A 19,624-nucleotide genomic window follows, 5' to 3' on the forward strand; every position below is an offset into this window, starting at 1 on the left:
TCAAAATGGTCTGAGAAGAACAACATTGGCAGGGCAATTCAAGCAGAATTGCAGTGATACTGTATTGGGCCAATAGCCTGCTCCACAAACCTCATTGCTACAGAACTGTTTTTAATTGGTTAATGTTGCATAGGCTTCCGTTTTTTTAAGTCCTGTTTAAAAAAGATCTGAGCGGTAGATCTCAGCTTGCATTTTTGACTCAAAGTGATCTTGACTCAGACCACTGGCATACAGCATAGCACATATTTTATTCACTTCAGGATGAGGACATATAGTCTCTCTTTTAGCTTGCCGTGTCTGGATTTAGAAATAACATGAAGAGACTCTATAAGAGAGCAGACATATGTCTCTAGGGAAATATGAAGAGATAAATTATTACTTTGCTATGCAGTGAAAACAGCCTTACACTGCAATTTACGCACCTCACCTCTTATTACCATTTCTCAGAGGCTTGCAAAAGTAATCTGCTTAAAGAAACAAATTTAGGACTCTGATTTTAGTATGAACCAGACAAACCCTTGTTACAGTAGCATTTCCATAACACCTATCCCACTGTTACAAGATAATTGCCATATCTCTATATCTCCTTCGTAGGATGAAGAAAAATCCTTGACCGCATCTTTAGCTCAGTCAGCACTTTTGCTTTCCCTTGTAGATACAGCATCAATCCAAATGTATCCACTGAGGATATAGTGTAAGTATATATTGTGATAGATAACCAATCATTTAATCAAACAAATCAATCCCAACTGGCCAAGCCTCAGCGAGGAGCAAAACCCAACCAAGCCCTCCTCTCTCACCTGCATTCAGTTACATTTACATTCGGGGCTCCCGAGTGGCACAGCGGTCTAAAGGCACTGCATCTCAGTGCAAGAGGCGTCACGACAGTACCTGGTTTGAATCCAGGCTGCATCACATCCGGCCGTGATTGGGAGTTCCATAGGGCGGCACACAATTGGCCCAGCGTCATCCAGGTTTGGCCGGGGTAGGCTGTCATTGTAAATAATAATTTGTTCTTAACTGACTTGCCTAGTTAAATAAAAAATACAACTTTTTTTACCTTGAGGGCAATTTGACTACATCCCAAGAGAGGAAATGGATTTCTACTATGGAGGCATCGATGCATAGCCTATGCCAGTAATGAAAGATGGAGGTTTACTCACAGTAAACATCATCTCAAGGTGAGTCAGTGGCTGAAACACATGACAAACACACTAACATTCCAACCCAACCAAGGGTTTCCTACCATCCTCTTTTTCTGTTTTCCTTTTCAAAGTCAACACACACATGCATGTATGTACACACACACACTCAGTTCCCTGGGGTATGATTGAGAGAGCATTTCGGGTGGATCATTCACAGACCAGCAGTGTGTTTGCTTTGGGTTTGTGTGCGATTTGTTCTTTAGCAGGACACCAACATCCATCTTGGCTGGAGGACATCACTCTCTTTACCTAATTCTCTCTGTTTGCTCTTGACACAGAGAGGAGGAAATGGTGTGTGTGTGTGAGTTAGTGTGCATCAGAGTGTGTGTGTTTCTCTCTGAGATACAGTGGAGAGGACTGCTCTTCTTAACCACAAAGCACATTTTTGATGAATCACGTGGTGTACACTGACAAACAGTCAGTATGATTTACGCCCCCAAAGGCACCAGCACACAGACCATGCTCGGCTGGTTAGAGACCAAACGTGACTGCCTAGAGCAGACTATGCCATTTTCAGCAGTAGGTTTACAATCAGCAGTGTGGGAAAACCTAGTGAATCTATATGGGTTTTTAGAAGTCACGGCTTACACTCCTATTAAAGAATTCAAGAAGTTAAGAGCAGGTTGAGAGCTTCAAGTTCCTTGGTGCCCACATCACCAACAAACTAACATGGTTAGTTTCATGACAGTCATGAAACGGTCACGACAAAACCTATTCCCCCTCAGGAGACTGAAAAGATTTGGCATGGGTCCTCAGATCCTCAAAAAGGTTCTACAGCTGCACCATCGAGAGCATTCTGACTGGTTGCATCACTGCCCGGTATGGCAACTATTCGGCCTCTGACCGTAAGGCACTACAGAGGGTAGTGCGAACGGCCCACTACATCACTATGGCCAAGCTTCCTGCCATCCAGGACCTCTATACCAGGCGGTGTCAGAGGAAGGCCCTAAAAATTGTCAGACTCCAGCTACCCTAGTCATAGACTGTTCTCCCTGCTACCACACGGCAAGCTGTACCAGAGCGCCAAGTCTAGGTCCAAGAGGCTTCTAAACAGCTTTTACCCCCAAGCCTTAAGACTCCTGAACATCTAGTCAAATGGCTACCCAGACGATTCGCATTGCCCCCCCCACACCATTGCCACTCTCTGTTGTCATCTATGCATAGTCACTTTAATTAACTCTACCTACATACTACCTCAACTAACCGGCACCCCCGTGTATATATTGTTATTTTTTACTGCTGCTCTTTAATTACTTGTTACTTTTATCTCTTATTCTTATCCGTATTTTTTGAAACTGCACTGTCGGTTAGGGGCTCATAAGTAAGCATTTCACTGTACTGAATACTGTTGTATTCGGCGCATGTGACTAATAAAATTTGATTTGAAGTCCAAGAAGACCACATAGTATGTGATGAGTAGGTCCAAGTTCATTCCTAAGGCATCTAAAGTAGAGCACTTCCTCATGTTAACAGTTAATGACTTCCTCTGTGATTCAAGACTCATCTGCATGTTTTCATTATCTACTCAATCTGCAGGTGCACTCCCAGTGAATCACAAGTGGGCTGCCTGTGTCTGACACAGGAGACAGGCTCTCTCCCTCTCCTTCTCTCTCCCCCTTTCTCTCTCTGATACCCTACTATATCTATTGCTCTGCTTCCCTCGCCCCACCTCTCCCTCTTTCAGAGATGTAAACTGGTGAGGGCCCAAAAAGGTGCAATATGTTTTTGCTGAGAAACTACATTTTATTTTTTACACATCTACCAATAGATGCCCTTCTTTGTGAGGCATTGAAAAACCTCCATGGTCTTTGTGGTTGAATCTGTGTTTGAAATGCACTTCTTGATTGAGGGAACTTACAGATCATTATGTGTGGGGTACAGAGATGAGGTAGTTACTCAAAAATCATGTTAACCACTACTATTGAACATATAATGAGTCCATGCAACTTATTGCTAATCACATTTCTACTCCTGAAATTATTTAGTCTTACCATAACATTCAGTACTCAGTACTTTCATTTGTTTGATTCATTTAAAAAAATGTCTACAAACAAAATTCCACTTTGCCATTATGGGGTATTGTGTGTAGATCAGTGACACAAAATCCCAATTGAATCAATTTAAAATTCAGGCTCTAACACAACAAATGTGGGAAAAGTAAAGGAGTGTGAATAATTTCTGAAGGCACTGTAACTAGGCTCTCAAAGAAAGGCCTTATGATAACAATTACATACAGTGTTTCATAAATAATTACATTTTAGAGGCTAATAAGGCTGGTGGAACCGTTCCTAGATATTTATAGGAAGAACCCTCCAAAGATAAAATGTTTCTTGGTGTCTGCACACCCCAGCTCGCCATCATGGGTCCAGGGGCCAACTGGGACAAAAATTCATCCCTGGCATTTAAGCCACATAAGCCCACATCACCGTGCACTCACTGCACGCACCCCCCCCATAGTGCTCCTCTTTTTTCAATCTGGTCTTTTTTAACTAGCTCATGTTTAAGACAAATACAACACATAAAAGCACCACCGGAGATACAACTTACCACTATAACTGTGCCTCTCTTGCCTCCCTGTTGTGCAGTCTGTCGCTGCATTTTCTCTGCCTGTCTGTCTGTCTCTGATTCACCTTGTTCTCCTCTGCTGTCACTGTCTGTCATTCCTAAGTGCTATTACATACAGTATAGAGCCAACAAATTAAGGAACTGGCAGTACATCTGTGTCTTTGTTTCCTTCCTAGCTCAAATGCACTCACCTATGAGCTATCTGGTACCAGAAGACCATGGGTCCACACTACCTGTGCTGGGCCCAGCAACATCCTAGAGTAACACTTAATTTTAAGGGTCCATAATAAACCATTTATAAGGCATTTACAAACTGTTTGCTCACCATATATTATATCATTACTCCCATATTTTGCAAATGTTAGTAAGCTAGCTATTCACACATCACTGGTCAGCCAAATGCACAATGTAGACAATTATGACAACAAAAATTGCGCAAAAGTCATAAAGAAAAGACTGACTCATGGGCAGCCAGCCATATCCATAAAAAATACAGTACCAGTCAAAAGTTTGGACACCTACTCAAGTGTTTTTCTTTAATAATAGTGAAGACATAAAAACTATGAAATAACACATGAAATCATGTAGTAACCAAAAGTGTTGAACAAATCAAAAAATATTTTCTATTTGAGATTCTTCAAAGTAGCCACCCTTTGCCTTGATGACAGCTTTGCACTCGCTTGGCATTCTCTCAAATAGCTTCATGAGGTAGTCACCTGGAATGCAGGTGTGCCTTGTTAAAAGTTAATTTGTGTTATTTATTTCCTTAATGCGTTTGAGCCAATCAGTTGTGTTGTGACAAGGTAGGGTTAGTATATAGAAGATAGCCCTATTTTGTAAAATACCAAGTCCATATTATGGCAAGAACAGCTCAAATAAACAAAGAAATGACAGTCCATCATTACTTTAAGACATGAAGGTGTCACGGCCATTAAAAGAAGAGGACCAAGGTGCAGCGTGGTGAGTGTACATTTTCTCTTTATTTGGAAAATGACGCCGAACAAAACAATAAACACTACAAAAACAAACAGTGAAGCTAAAGGCTATGTGCCCTAAACAAAGTCAACTTCCCACAACCACAGGTGGGAAAAAGGGCAGCCTAAGTATTGTTCTCAATCAGAGACAACGATAGACAGCTGTCCCTGATTGAGAACCCTACCCGGCCAAAACATAGAACTACACAACATAGAACACCCACCCCAACTCACGCCCTGACCAAACCAAAATAGAGACATAAAAAGGTCAGGGCGTGAGTTGGGGTGGGTGTTCTATGTTGTGTAGTTTTATGTTTTGGCCGGGTAGGGTTCTCAATCAGGGACAGCTGCCAGAAGGTCAGTCAATCCAGAAAATTTCAAGAACTCTGAAAGTTTCTCAAAGTACAGTCGCAAAAACCATTAAGTGCTATCATGAGACTGGCTTTCATGAGGACCGCCACAGGAAAGGAAGACCCAGAGTTACCTCTGCTACAGAGGATTAGTTCATTAGAGTTACCAGCCTCAGAAATTGCAGCCCAAATAAATGCTTCACAGAGTTCAAGTAAAAGACATCTCAACATCAACTGTTCAGAGGAGATTACGTGAATCAGGCCTTCTTGGTCAAATTGCTGTAAAGAAACTAGAGGTTGACCGATTAGGATTTTTCAACGCCGATACCGATTATTGGAGGACCAAAAAAAGCTGATACTGATTAATCGGATGATACATACACACATATATATATATATATATATATATATATATATATATATATATATATATATATATATATATATATACACATACATATAATAATGACAATTACAACAATACTGAATGAACAATATATAATACAAATAAAATCTATTTAGTCTCAAATAAATAATGAAACATGCTCAATTTGGTTTAGATAATGCAACATCACAGTGTTGGAGAAGAAAGTACGAGTGCAATATGTGCCATGTAAAAAAGCTAACGTTCAAGTTCCTTGCACAGAACATATGAAAGCTGGTGGCTCAATATTCCCAGTTTTAGGTTATAGATATTATAAGAATTATGACGCATCAACTATTTCTCTCTATACCATTTGTATTTCATATACCTTTGACTATTGGATGTTTTTATAGGCACTTTAGTACTTTAATAGCCTAATCTCAGGAGTTGATAGGCTTGAAGTCATAAACAGCGCTGTGTTTCAAGCATTGCTAAGAGCTGCTGGCAAACGCAGTAAAGTTTGAATGCTTACGAGCCTGCTGCTGCCTACCACTGCTTAGTCAGACTGCTCTATCAAATATCAAATCATAGACTTAATTATAATATAATAAACACAGAAATACGAGCCTTTGGTCATTAATATGGTCAAATCCGGAAACTATAATTTTGAAAAGAAAAACGGTTTATTCTTTCAGTGAAATACGGAACCGTTCCGTATTTTATCGAACAGATGGCAACCCTAAGTCTAAATATTGCTGTTATATTGCACAACCTTCAATGTTATCTCATAATTATTTACAATTCTGCCAAATTAGTTCGCAACGAGCCAGGCGGCCAAAACTGTTGCATATACCCTAACTCTGCGTGCAATGAATGCAAGAGAAGTGACACAATTTCCCTAGTTAAAATTGCCTGCTAACATGAATTTCTTTTAACTAAATATGCAGGTTTAAAAATATATACTTCTGTGTATTGATTTTAAGAAAGGCATTGATGTTTATGGTTAGGTACATTCGTGAACGATTGTGCTTTTTTCGTGAATGCACTTTTGTTAAATCATCACCCGTTTGGCGAAGTAGGCTGTGATTCGCTGATAAATTAACAGGCACCGTATTGATTATATGCAACGCAGGACAAGCAAGTTAACCTAGTAATAACATCAACCATGTAAAGTTAACTAGTGATTATGTGAAGATTGATTGTTTTTTATGAGGTAAGCTTAATGCTAGCTAGCAACTTACCTTGGCTCCTTGCTGCACTCGCGTAACAGGTGGTCAGCCTGCCACGCAGTTTCCTGGTGGAATGCAATGTAATCGGCGTCCAAAAATGCAGATTACTGATTGTTATAACTTGAAATCGGCCCTAATTAATCCGCCATGCCGATTAATCGGTCGACCTCTAAAAGAAACCACTACTAAAGGACACCAATAAGAAGACGGCACTTGCTTGGGCCAAGAAACACGAGCAATGGACATGGTGGAAATATGTTTGTTGGTCTGATGAGTCAAAATTTGAGAGATTTTTGGTTCCAACCGCTGTGTCTTTGTGAGATGCAGAGTAGGTGAACGGATGATCTCTGCATGTGTGGTTCCCACCGTGAAGCATGGAGGAGGAGGTGTGATGGTTTGGGGGTGCTTTGCTGGTTACACTGTCTGGGATTTATTTAGAATTCAAGGCAAACTTAACCAGCATGGCTACCACAGCATTCTGCAGCTACACGCCATCCCATCTGGTTTGCGCTTAGTGGGACTATTATTTCCCTGCATCCAGGTGGAGACCTACTACCAGCAGGAACATGGAACACTCCATGTCTGTAAGTCATGCATATTTAAAGAAAAAAAAAGATATTTATAGCTAATACTCCACTCACATGAGGAGTGGAGAAGCCCTATGCCCCATAAACCTGTCTACTCCTGGAGTAACTCCCTGTCAGAGATACTGTGATTAGAGGGTTTTGCAGGAGGCCCTGGGAGGTCAGGGGTGAGGTCTTAGGTGTCAGGGGGAGTGAGAGCGAAGTTACAGAGTAAGGCTACTTTCAAACCAAAATGCATGAAACGCATGTCCAACGAGGCTGTTTGGTGGGGAAGAATGCTGTTTTTACGTTTTTAATTGGTTGATGGATCGTCTCGATGGATCCCCCCACACCCAATTTGTCTGATTTGACCCTTATAGTCCTCAATCAACAATGTAAATGTTAACTCTTGCTTTTTCTTTCAAGAGCATTCGGTATCTTTATATATCTCTCTACAGGTGCAACAGAGAGAATTTCCAAGGACCTCCAGAGCCTTCATATCAACTACATGTAATCTCTCCAGAGCGCAGAGAAGTAAGCTCTGCTGGTGGTAATATACTTTATGCAAACCTCCTACACTACGGCGGTGTGATCATAAACCGGGTGATTCGAGCCCTGAATGCTAGTTGGCTGACAGATGTGGTATATCAGACCGTATACCACGGGTATGACAAAACATGTATTTTTACTGCTCTAATTATGTTGGTAACCAGTTTATAATAGCATTAAGGCACCTCGGAGTTGTGGTATATGGCTAATATACCACGGTTAAGGGCTGTATACAGGCTCTCTGTGTTGAGTCATGCATAAGAACAGCCCTTAGTCTCCCAGACTTTTATTAAAACTAATGTGTCGTCCCCCTATTCCCAGGTGAGTCGACTGGGCCATGGAACTCGAGAGCAGCACATCAAAAACCTGCCACCCTGTTGTCAGCAAACAGTTCCCTGAGGAAGGATGCCACTGTCAAGGCTTCAAATTGTCAAATTTGAAATAAAGTTAGGTATAAACAACTTATTTTCATTTTTTGGAAGGTTACAAAAAATGTACTTATCCTGTTATTTTTACTAACTACTCTTGTGACTTGTAGATTTTCTCTATCAAGACAACACTTAGAGCATATGATTCAAAAGGGTTAATATCAATGAAAGTCTCCTATCAAGGGTGAATACATTTTCATTCATGTATATGCGGCAGGGTAGCGGTTAGAGCTTTGGACTAGTAACCGGAAGGTTGCAAGTTCAAATCCCCGAGCTGACAAGGTAATCTGTCGTTCTGCCCCTGAACAGGCAGTTAACCCACTGTTCCTAGGCCGTCATTGAAAATAAGAATTTGTTCTTAACTGACTTGCCTAGTTAAATAAAAAAGGTAAAAATAAAATATAAAGACATCACACAGGTGTGCGAACTAAATATACATCCCAGGCAAGACTGAAAAATAGGATAAATGGGGTGCGTTTAGACAGGCATCCCAAGTCTGATCTTTTTTCACTAATTGGTCTTTTGACCAATCAGATCATCTCTGAAAAAAATCTGATGTAAAAAAAAATATATGTATATGTGATTGGTCAAAAGACCAATTAGTGAAAAAAAGATCAGAACAGGGCTACCAGTCTAAACACAGGCAGTGCCAAGTTAATATAAGTCTGTTATTGTGTTCGTAGCAGTTTGTATGAATTTAAGTAGGTACATAAATCTAATTATATTGGTCACATACACATGGTTAGCGAGTGTAGCAAAATGCTTGTGCTTCTAGTTCCGACAGTGCAGCAATATCTAACAAGTAATCAAAAAATTCCACAACAACTACCTAATACACACAAATGTAAGTAAAGGAATGGATTAAGAATATATACATATAAATATATGGATGAGCAATGACCGAGCGGCATAGGCAAGATGCAATAGATGGTATAAAATACAGTATATACATATACATATGAGATGAGTTTTGCAAGATATGTAAACATTATAGTGGCATTATTAAAGTGTCTAGTGATCCATTTATTAAAATGGCCCACAATTTCAAGTCTATATGTAGGCAGAAGCCTCACTGTGTTAGTGACGGCTGTTTAACAGTTGGATGGCCTTGAGATAAAGCTATTTTTTCAGTCTCTCGGTCCCAGCTTTGATGCACCTGTACTGACCTCGCCTTCTGGATGGTAGAGGGGTGAACAGGCAGTGGCTCGGGTGGTTGTTGTCCTTGATGATCTTTTTGGCCTTCCTTTGACATAGGGTGCTGTAGGTGTCCTGGAGGGCAGGTAGTTTGCCCCCAGTGATGTATTATGCATACCACACCACCCTCTGGAGAGCCCTGTGGTTATGGGCGGTACAGTTGCCGTACCAGGCGGTGATGCAGCCCGACAGGAAGGTTTCAATTGTGCAACTGTAGAAGTTTGTGAGGGTTTTAGGTGACAAGCCAAATTTCTTCAGCCTCCTGAGGTTTAAGAGGCACTATTGCGCCTTCTTCACCACACTGTCTGTGTGGTTGGACCATTTCAGTTTGTCTGTGATGTGTACCCTGAGGAACTTAAAAATGTCCACCTTCTCCACTGCTGTCCTGTCGATGTGGATAGACGGGTGCTCTCTCGGCTGTTTCCTTAAGTCCACGATCATCTCCTTCATTTTGTTGACGTTGAGTGAGAGGTTGTTTTCCTGACACCACACTCCGAGCACCCTCACCTCCTCCCTATAGGCTGTTTCATCGTTGTTGGTAATCAAGCCTACTACTGTTGTGTCGTCTGCAAACTCGATGATTGAGTTGGAGGCGTGCATGGCCACACAGTCATGGGTGAACAGGGAGTATAGGGGGAGGCTGAGCACACACCCTTGTGGGGTGTTGAGGATCAGCAAAGTGGAGATGTTGTTTCCTACCTTCACCACCTGGGAGCGGCCTGTCAGGAAGTCCAGGACCCAATTGCACAGGGCGGGGTCGAGACCCAGGGCCTCTAGCTTAATGATGAGCTTGGAGGGTACTATGGTGTGGAATGCTCGGGAATCCCCGAGCTGACAAGGTAATCTGTCGTTCTGCCCCTGAACAAGGCAGTTAATCCACTGTTCCTAGGCTGTCATTGTAAATAAGAATTTGTTCTTACCTGACTTGCCTAGTTAAATTTGAAAAAGCTAGGATGAATGCCAGATAGCTAACCCAACAGCAACTGTCAATGCAATGGCTGGTCTGTAGTTTGTCTGTCATGCCTTTTCAACCAAAAATCTATGTACACAGATAAGAGTCAATTACCTTCAAGGTGATTGTTTTGCTTTTCTTTATCACATCCTCTCTTGTGCATGTGGTTAGCTACTTCCTGATATTTGATTGATGGAACAATCCAGCCAATGGTTAGGCGGCTGTGGTTTTGGCAGAGGGAACTGATTGGTCAGGTGTAAAAGGTCTGCACCCAGAGAGCAAATCAAGATGTTACTTGCAAATTTCTTCCGACAAATGTACAAATCTTTCTACAATGTGACAGAACTCAGAGCGATTGCAGATTCATCTGCAATTGTATTTTTGAATAACAGCAGTCGTAAATTGACCTGCAATAATTCTGAAAATAAATTATGTTTGCAAATCTTATTGATTGTAATAAAATGTAAAGTTACAAGTTTGCGACCAATGTTAATTCTTTCAAACATAAATAGATACTAGTTTGCGAAATTAATTTACACATTTGCGAATCGTACTTGCAACCAAAAAACTACATTTGCAACCACGAAATGTAAAATGCAAACTCACATAGTTCTGTCATCATTATAATCCCATATTGAACGAGGAGAGAGCGAGAGAGACATTTCAGCAGAAGGTAGCCTATAAAATAATGAGACTAACTAAATAGCTAATTCAAAATATAACTAGCAATGCTGCAAGCTATTAGCTAGTTAATTTGTATCTATAAGCATTAATGTCGTTGACTCATTGTTGCCTTTGCACCAGCAGTGTTGAGAAATAAATCTGACACCATTATTTGAAAGCTGTGATTCCCCTCTATTAAACAGTAGGCTAGCCATGTAATTCTGACAATGCTAAAAAGTCTAAAAATAGCCTAATTGACAAATAGCTTCCATGCTGTGCGTAGAGCTCCATTGAAACCATATTTTAGCCTTATAAGGTTATAGATAAACATTTTTAATCCCTGCTTTAACACACCACATTGTAGCCTAAACAGCAGCTGCTCAGCAGGACCTTGATAGGCAGACTTGGGTGTGTTTTAAGTGCTGGATCAAAAACCTGCATACTCAGAAGCTCTTCAGATGGAGGGTAGACCACATGTACAGTAGCCTAACAGTGCAGTTATTATACTTTGTGGGGGGGTTAAGTGCCTTGATCAAGGGCACAATGGCAAGAGATAGTACCCTTCATGGGATCAGAGACCAGTTGCCTTCTAGTGTCACTACCACATTTATGCTGTCTTTTTCAGGTAGGCTACATAGAGACGCCACCAATTATTGGTCATGGAAATTGTGTTCACATTATGGAGAATTCATGGAAAAGTCATGAAATTCCATCTGCCAAAATGTGTATGAACTCTTAAACAGTGAAAAATCTGAGGTCTCTATAGCATAATGTCATTTGGGAATTTCTGTGAAAAAAAGACAGCTCTTGCACCTCTTTCATCCCAAGTCAAGCATTGGGCACCGTAGGGATGCATTCTGTGCTCTGTAAACGGATTTGACCATTCACGATTCACGTGGATGGCCTATTTTGAAATCAAAACGGTGAATATCGCCGAAAAGCGCCAAGTTTGCTTCCCTGCACTTTAACCGCCGCTCCCCCTACCTTCCCCCTCTTCACCAGCCTTTCTCCCCTCTCTTTCCTTTTCTCTCTCTCTCACTCCCTCTCTCTCTCTGATTAAAGCACATGATGCATACCAGCTAGACGGCTGTCTCACGCGTCACACCAGCTCTGTACTTCATTCTCTTTATGACTCTGTGTGATGGATGTGTGTGTTAAAGACATGCTCCGTAACTTTGGCAACTAGTAAGTCTTTTTTAAGCTTTTGGGCTGGATGTGTCAATGTGTAGCTCATACATGCACAATCTATGACAAGAATTACTGTCTTACCTCAATAAGCCACGTAATCCCTAGTTTGAAAGCGACTGTTTACTGGATGCGGTGTGGCGCCATTTTTTGATGTCACATAATTGCCGTGCTCAACTTGTTTTCATTTCAAAGACTCCACATGTCGACTTCACTTGTCTCTCTGCACCTCATTTATCATAAGACATTATGAATACGACTGCTGTGATTCGACGTGCCATGAGTTCTGTGATTATGACCGCTTTTGACAACCGCATATCGTTTGTCTATGCTTCGCTGAATAAAACCTACGCTTTATCAAGTCTACTCTAATAATACAGTATATTGAGTCTGATTGCTTTGGATGAGAGAACTCCTCAATGTCTATGTGAGCACAGAATCTATTCTACCCCATGTTGCTTACAGAGTTAGCAAGATCATGGCATGATCACAGCCACATATTTGTAGTGCTTATGTTCATTCATGACTCACAGGTATACCACAACCCACGTTAACATAATTTTTGCACTCAGTTACCATTGCGTGGTTAGCTGTGGAGAAGAAAGCATCTAACTCATTTTCAGACTGGCCTGGCAAATGAAATAATTGTGATCACTGCTGCTTTCTCTGGCCCTAAGTACCCAAAGGGGGAAAACCCACTGAGTGCGCTACAAATTGATCATCCATTTGAGTTCATTCTTATTGCAAAGTTTTATCCTTGTTTGACATTCTACTTCTTGCTTGTTGACTTGACCTCTCTCTGACTGGTTTTGGAATCGCAGTGAAACACGCAACTATGCTTTCTGTGTTAGGATAGGCAGCCCCCAGCCGTCAGATATGGTAGAAGCGCTCAATCAGTAACGATTCCTACTAACTCCAGAATCACAATTTTTGTTTTAAGACCAATGGCTATAACAAGGAAGTTAGTGTATGGCTGTTACAACCTACAACTCAGTAGTACAGTACATATGGCCTCAGTGAATGTATGTAGAGTACATACTATGGAGGCCTACATACTTAAGTACATGGCTTCAGTACAGTATGCATGGTTGGTCTCGGTTTGTCTCACTTTTAGGGATGAAGACCCCAAAACTGGTCAAAGACTAGCCACCCAAGTCATAGATTGTTCTCTCTGGTACCGCACGGCAAGCGATATCGATGCACCAAGTCTGGAACAAACAGGAATGCTAAATGGTTAGTTAAATAGTTAACCAAATAGCTACCTGGACTATCTGCATTGACCCTTTTTGCAAGTCTTTTGGCTCATCACATAGGCTGCTGTTACTGTTTATTATCTATCCTGTTGCCTAGTCACTTTATTCCTAGTTATATGTACATATCTACCTCAATTACCTCGTACCCCTGCACATCGACTCGGTACTGGTACCCCGTGTATTTAGCAAAGTTACCGTTACTCATTTTGTATTTATTATTACATGTTTTTACGTTTTTTATACTATTTTTTTTTTTCACTCTGCATTGTTGGGAAGGGCCCGTAAGTAAGCATTGCACTGTTTGTCTAAACTTGTTGTTTACGAAGCATGTGACGAATACAATTTGATTATGATTTCATTTGTCACAGTGTCTCCCAGGGCAGAGCAACAGCCATTGTTATAGGGCTCTTCCTCATTACAGTAACTGAAAACCCTGACCCCCGGCAGGAAAGAACTGTGGTGTGACTGACTGTACTGTATGACATCATCCAGATGCCGACCAGACCAACACCCTCAGGTTCTGCAGTGGATCCAGGGCCAAGCAGCAGCTAGCACTGTCACGGAACAGATGCTGACATGTTTTCCCATAGGGTCCCCTACCGACCAACCCTCTCTCCCTCCCAACTCTCCCATACACACTCCCCTCCTTCCCCGCCCTACTAACCTTCCCATGTACTGTACACTCCATACCCTTCTTCCCAACACTTCCATAATTGCTCACTAGCCTCCCTCCCTTCCTCCCTGCATTACTCATCTATCTCCCCCACTGATAAGGTAGCTCTGGTGGTCAGGGTGGGATTGTTAAAATAACACTGACTAGGAAAAAGAGGAATGGAGAGAAAATATACAGGTAACTGCCAAAATAAAGGAAACACTTGATGAAATGAGGAATACAAAGTGTTTCTCTCCACTTTCTGGAGGACTGAGTTTTGAAATCAGTGGAATTAGAGTATGATAGCTAAGGAGATGGACAAAATTCCAGAGCTTGGTTGCAAATATGCAGACGGGTTCAAAAAGAGTGTTGTAGAAGACTGTTGTATGAATCACCTTTCTCCGGATTACATCTTCAAACTAAGGGCAACCATGGCGTCTGTGACAGAGAGGGAGAAGCGTCCGTCCATGTATACGGGTAAGATTGTCTAGCATTTTCAGATATTAAGCGTTTCTAATTTTGTCAGAAGGTAGTTTTAATTTCAAGTTAAAGTGTACTGTTAGCTAGCTAGCTAACTAACATTAGCTGGCTGGCTTACTCGCTAGCTAACGTTATGTGTATGATCTGTGTAGTTATACTATTCATATCTCAGAGCCATTTGCATTGCTAGTTACAGGCTAATGTTAGCTAGTTAACATTAAACCTGGTTGGTTAGCTACATGCAGATTCATGCAGGATAGTAACGTCATGAGTTGGGATTATGGTACATTATTTAGCTAGCTAGCTACATGTCTAAACAAAAGGCTCCACTAATGCAAGTAACCATTTCAATAGAATGATGTCATGGCAACAATTCTCGATAAACGTAGCTGGTAAATTCACTCTGGCTATCTACTCCGATTTCAGAGCACACTCGTCCGAGTGTGGCAGAGCGCAGAATAACTGCCGAATTTATGAACGCTCAACACCTGTTGAATATGGCCGCTGTCAGTAAACGTTGGCAAAAAATCATAATGACATTTTTTCTAGCAGCACAGTCACAAACGCTCTGGATAACATAAAAACAGCCTAACCAGCTCTGCTAGGGTAAGTAAAATGGTCAGTGAGCTGTTCTCTCATTTGTGTCTGGGAGTAGCTAGCAAGCTAGCCAACGCTAGTCAGTTAGCTTGGGTGCTTGACTACTCCTTGGCCAGAGCGTCCAGTGTGCGCTCTGAACAACAATTTGACAATGCTCAGAGTTTACAAACGCCCAGAGCGTACTCTGAGCACACTCTGACACTCCAGATGAAATTTATGAACAGACCCGTAGTATAAACCAGCCTTTCGTCTTGAAATCTTTCGTTGTTTAGTACATGGCCTCACATGTGAATCCTTAAAGAGATGGGTGGGGCTAAGGCTTAAGAGGGTGTGAACAATGCTGAATGGGTGTAGACAAAAAAGAGCTCTCCAGTAGGTGTACCAAAACATTCAAGAAGGGACATTTTCTCAAAAGTGAGGTTACAAGTTTATCAACTTTCAAAGCAGAATAACTTTCCCATTGTTTCTCAACTGTAGTGTATGATATACCATGTTGTAGCTCTGAGTCTCTACTTTTATCCAATGTAAAAAACACAATTTCTAATTTTGCTATATATGACCGAATCGAGCCGGTCGGTCACATTTCTCTTCCTCATCTGACAACACTATTTATAACTGTATCACATAAGACGCACACTGTAGAGAGATCACTTCCAGGTCAGAGAGATCATGTATTAGAGGTCAGAGTTTACAGAGTTCACAGCCAATTAAAGTGTGTGAAATGAGCCCAGCGTGAGTCATTATGCAGATGTGATGCAAATGTCCTCTAGAGGTGAGACTAAGAAATAAAGAGGTGTCAGACTCTTTGTGACCTGACCTGTCTCTACTCTCTAATGCCAGACCACTGGGTTAATAATGAGAGAAACTATATCACTGATCAACCTTATGAACACAAGAACATCCTCGTGCACAATAACGAGAGAAACAGCACTGTAAAAGGATCATATTCTGTGATTAATGTATTGCCCTAAAAACAATGATTCAGCACCCAACTGTTTTTGAAGTGTGACCTGTGAGGGGAGCACATTGGCTATTATTTCATAATGAGAGAAATGCCATCACCGGCCAGCCAATACACCCTTATGAAAACACATCATAGACCTATCAATCAACGCTGTAATTCCAGGTATGTACAGGGAGGACACAAGCAATTACCAGTGTAATTTAAAGATCCAGATCTCATTAGCTTGACAGACGCACACACACAGTGTGTCTAAATAAAGGTTACATCCTAGGGAGAGAGAGAGAAAGAGAGATTGAGAGAGGTGAAGGCTAAATGTTGTTGATGCTGGAGGCAGTGTATGGATCAGGGCCATCAACTGAACCCAGAATGATGGATTAGTCTCATTATGTCCTTATATGGCAGTAGCTAGACAGACCATACGAATCAATACACCTGTCATACTGGCATCTATTTAGACAGTAGACAGGGGTATGATATGACAAGTGACAGCTATGTTGATTGCCTTCAGAGGAGGACGTATTATATTAACAGGGTGAGAATTGTGGGAGTGTGTGTGCGAACATACAGTATATGCAGTATGTGTCTAGTAAGGGTGTTACTCTCCTCTGGCTTGTGCCACCTATCCCCATGGTAACAGGGTCATCACATGATCATGGTCGGTCGGTCTGGCCATCTGCTGCTCTGCTCTGGGTATTTCTGGCTGTTGGGACGTGGTGGTGCTGAGTGCTTGCTTGTTAAGGCAGTGTGTATGTGGGTGTATGTGTGTGTGGTGGGGGGGGGGGCGTGTTGGTGCTAAGCGCTACTGGTTAGGGCAGTGGAGATGGGGGGGGGGGGGGGGGGGGGGGGGGGGGGCGTAAGGGGACAGTTTTGGGCTGTAGTGCGGAGGTTTGGATGAGGGCCACTGACTCATCTCCGACCAGGCACATCAACTCCGTGGGGGGATAAGAGGTATGGGGGAGGAGAGAGGTCGTGAGCAGATGTTCCCTTTTCCCACTGGGACCTCCACAGAGCCTTTGTAGAACCACTTTCCCTCAATTCTCTGTAAATGAGTGCTGCTCCGTGACGAGTGAGTGAGTGAGTGAGTGAGAGAGAGAGGCAGGAAAAAGGAGAGAGGGAGGACATATGGAGCTGTTACAGCACAACATGCTGCCTAGCTGGCAGGGTGTCTCTGTGTCTACACCAGGGGCTTGGATCTGAGTTGGTTACTCCTCCTTCTTCCTTTTTACAACAGCTCCATGTAAACATGTTTCATTGGAAGGGTGTCTCCTCTCCATAGCTCTGGGACTGGAACAGTGACCTACTGCCAGTAACTGCCTCCTTAGTTACTCGTCCTCCTCCTTCTTAGTTCCTATTTTTACCTGTCTTGTTGCCACTGAAAACCGTCTATATGCCTGTGCCATCCCATCCATCCAGGGCCGGCCCGCCCATTAGGCGGGGGCGGCATTTTCCGAGCTAAACTTACCAAGAAGCACCTCCAAACAACACATAAAACCTCACGTTAATTATACAAAAGAAATAATGACAATTTCTCTCACCCAGTTGCATACGGGCTATCTAGGTGAGCACTGATGCAATATATTTTGCGTGTCCATGCCGAGCGCACCTCTCCAGGGTGCTGTTGGAGAGATGCAGCGCTGCAGCGCTCCACCAACGGTCCGTCACAAAAAATCTTCTAACATAAATCATGTGGCCTACAGCCTATGGTACAACGAGTGTGGCCTTTTCTATACCCTACAATACCCTATACCCTTGACATGGCAACAAACACCATATCCTCAAAACAGAACAGGTCAAAGTAAAAATGGACAATATGGAATTAAAAATCAGGCTACTCAGAACTGCTGTCCAGGAGTTTCACCCCGTGGGCTAAATTGTCATGATTATCAGTGGTTTCAAGTTTGTATCTGTCAACTTTTGAAGAGATGATTACAGCGACAAATTCAATACTTCTGCATTTTCCCACAGTGTAAACGCATTGATTCTCATTGCAAATAGGCTCAGGATAACTCCTGATAAAGTCGGGTAGCTGATATGCAGTGCTTACATAGCCAAAATGATTGGTCACAGTAACAAAAAAAACAAAAAACAAGACGAAAAAAGTCAATGCAACTACTTGTTTTACAAAACGGTAGGCCTACCACACAGATGAACATTCGTAAAATTCCAATGCAGACCAACGCTGCCGGCTACACCCCAGTAAGCACAGACCGTCACCACTCTTTTGGGTGTATTATTTTGGCCCTGTCCTGACAAGACTTATGTCCGGGGTCTTTTTTTTTGCTGCGGTCCGGACCTGCCTTGATTTCAACATCTAAACACCGGACCCAATCTGAATCAATCATAGTTTTATTTGTCACATGCACAAGTACAGTGAAATGCTTAACTTTTTATTCTCAGTAATAAAAAAAATATTATAATAATAAAACACAAGAAATAGGAAATAAATGAGGAAATTATATACAGGGTCAGTGCCAAATTTACAATGTGCAGGGATACTGGATTATTGAGGTGTAGATATGTACATGTAGGCAGGGATTAGGAGGAAGTGACTGGTAGCAGGATAAATAATGAATAATAATAATAAACAGTATGGCAGCAGCATAAGTGGTGGGTAGGTGGGTATGTAAGTGTAAGTGTGTGGGTGTTAATATGAGTGTGTGAGTCTGTGTGTGTGCAAGAGTGTCAGTGTAGGTGTGACAGGGCTGTAAACAGGACTGAAAAGTGACTGGTAGCAGGAATATATAAATACTTATGGTAACATACTAATGGTAATTGATACAACGGGTGGGTCTAATCCTTAATACTGATTGGTTAAAATCGCATTCCAGGCAGTGTCTATTCCACAAGTTACCACCGGCTAAATCTATGATGTTAAAATGCCTATTTACTTTGTTCCATCTGACTGCGCAATCCACTGTCTCATCAGCCCAGCCAGGTAATTTATAAACGTGATCTCCACTATAAAATACATCTAGACATTATGTCACATTTCTTTTAGACTAACATTTAGTTTTCAACAGTGGAGATTTGTATAAAAGTTGCTGTCTGTCTCTCCAACATTTTCAACCTTGTTTCAATATTCAAATTCGATCTCCAGCTGTCCCATAGTAATGAACGTGTTGGAAGTCAGGATGAGACAGGCAGGCAGCGTTTCTCAGTCAGTCAAAATCATGAATCAGCTGGCATAATTTTTATGGATATATACAAAGAAATGTCAAATGAAAAAAGGTAAAAATGAAACAAAGTGCAGCTAATATGCCGTCTTTCCAGCTTCAGTTAGAAGTGATTGTGTTCGCTGTCTGGCCTAACAACACCCGTGCCAATATATCCTCCAAATACTGGCTTCTCGGGCATTATCCCTTAAATATACACGTAAACAGGAGTAATTGTGACCAGTAGCAGAATAAATAGATAAGATACTAATGGTAATGACAATCAATAATCACTGAACTGCAGA

The 19,624-nt window shown here is 41.8% G+C and overlaps 1 protein-coding gene and 1 long non-coding RNA gene across 5 annotated transcripts in view; one reads left to right on the forward strand and one right to left on the reverse strand.

Annotated features, from left to right (window-relative positions):
- LOC110523902 (band 4.1-like protein 4) overlaps positions 1-19,624 on the reverse strand; it is an 85,001-nt gene that overhangs the window by 55,056 nt on the left and 10,321 nt on the right. The gene's annotated exons all lie outside the window — the stretch shown is intronic.
- Positions 999-8,481, forward strand: LOC110523904. The gene is made up of 3 exons (XR_002473506.2): positions 999-1,181; positions 7,709-7,784; positions 8,121-8,481. It is a non-coding gene; the product is annotated as an uncharacterized LOC110523904 (long non-coding RNA).

Source organism: Oncorhynchus mykiss, chromosome 5, assembly GCF_013265735.2.
Source record: "Oncorhynchus mykiss isolate Arlee chromosome 5, USDA_OmykA_1.1, whole genome shotgun sequence".
Taxonomy (NCBI): domain Eukaryota; kingdom Metazoa; phylum Chordata; class Actinopteri; order Salmoniformes; family Salmonidae; genus Oncorhynchus; species Oncorhynchus mykiss.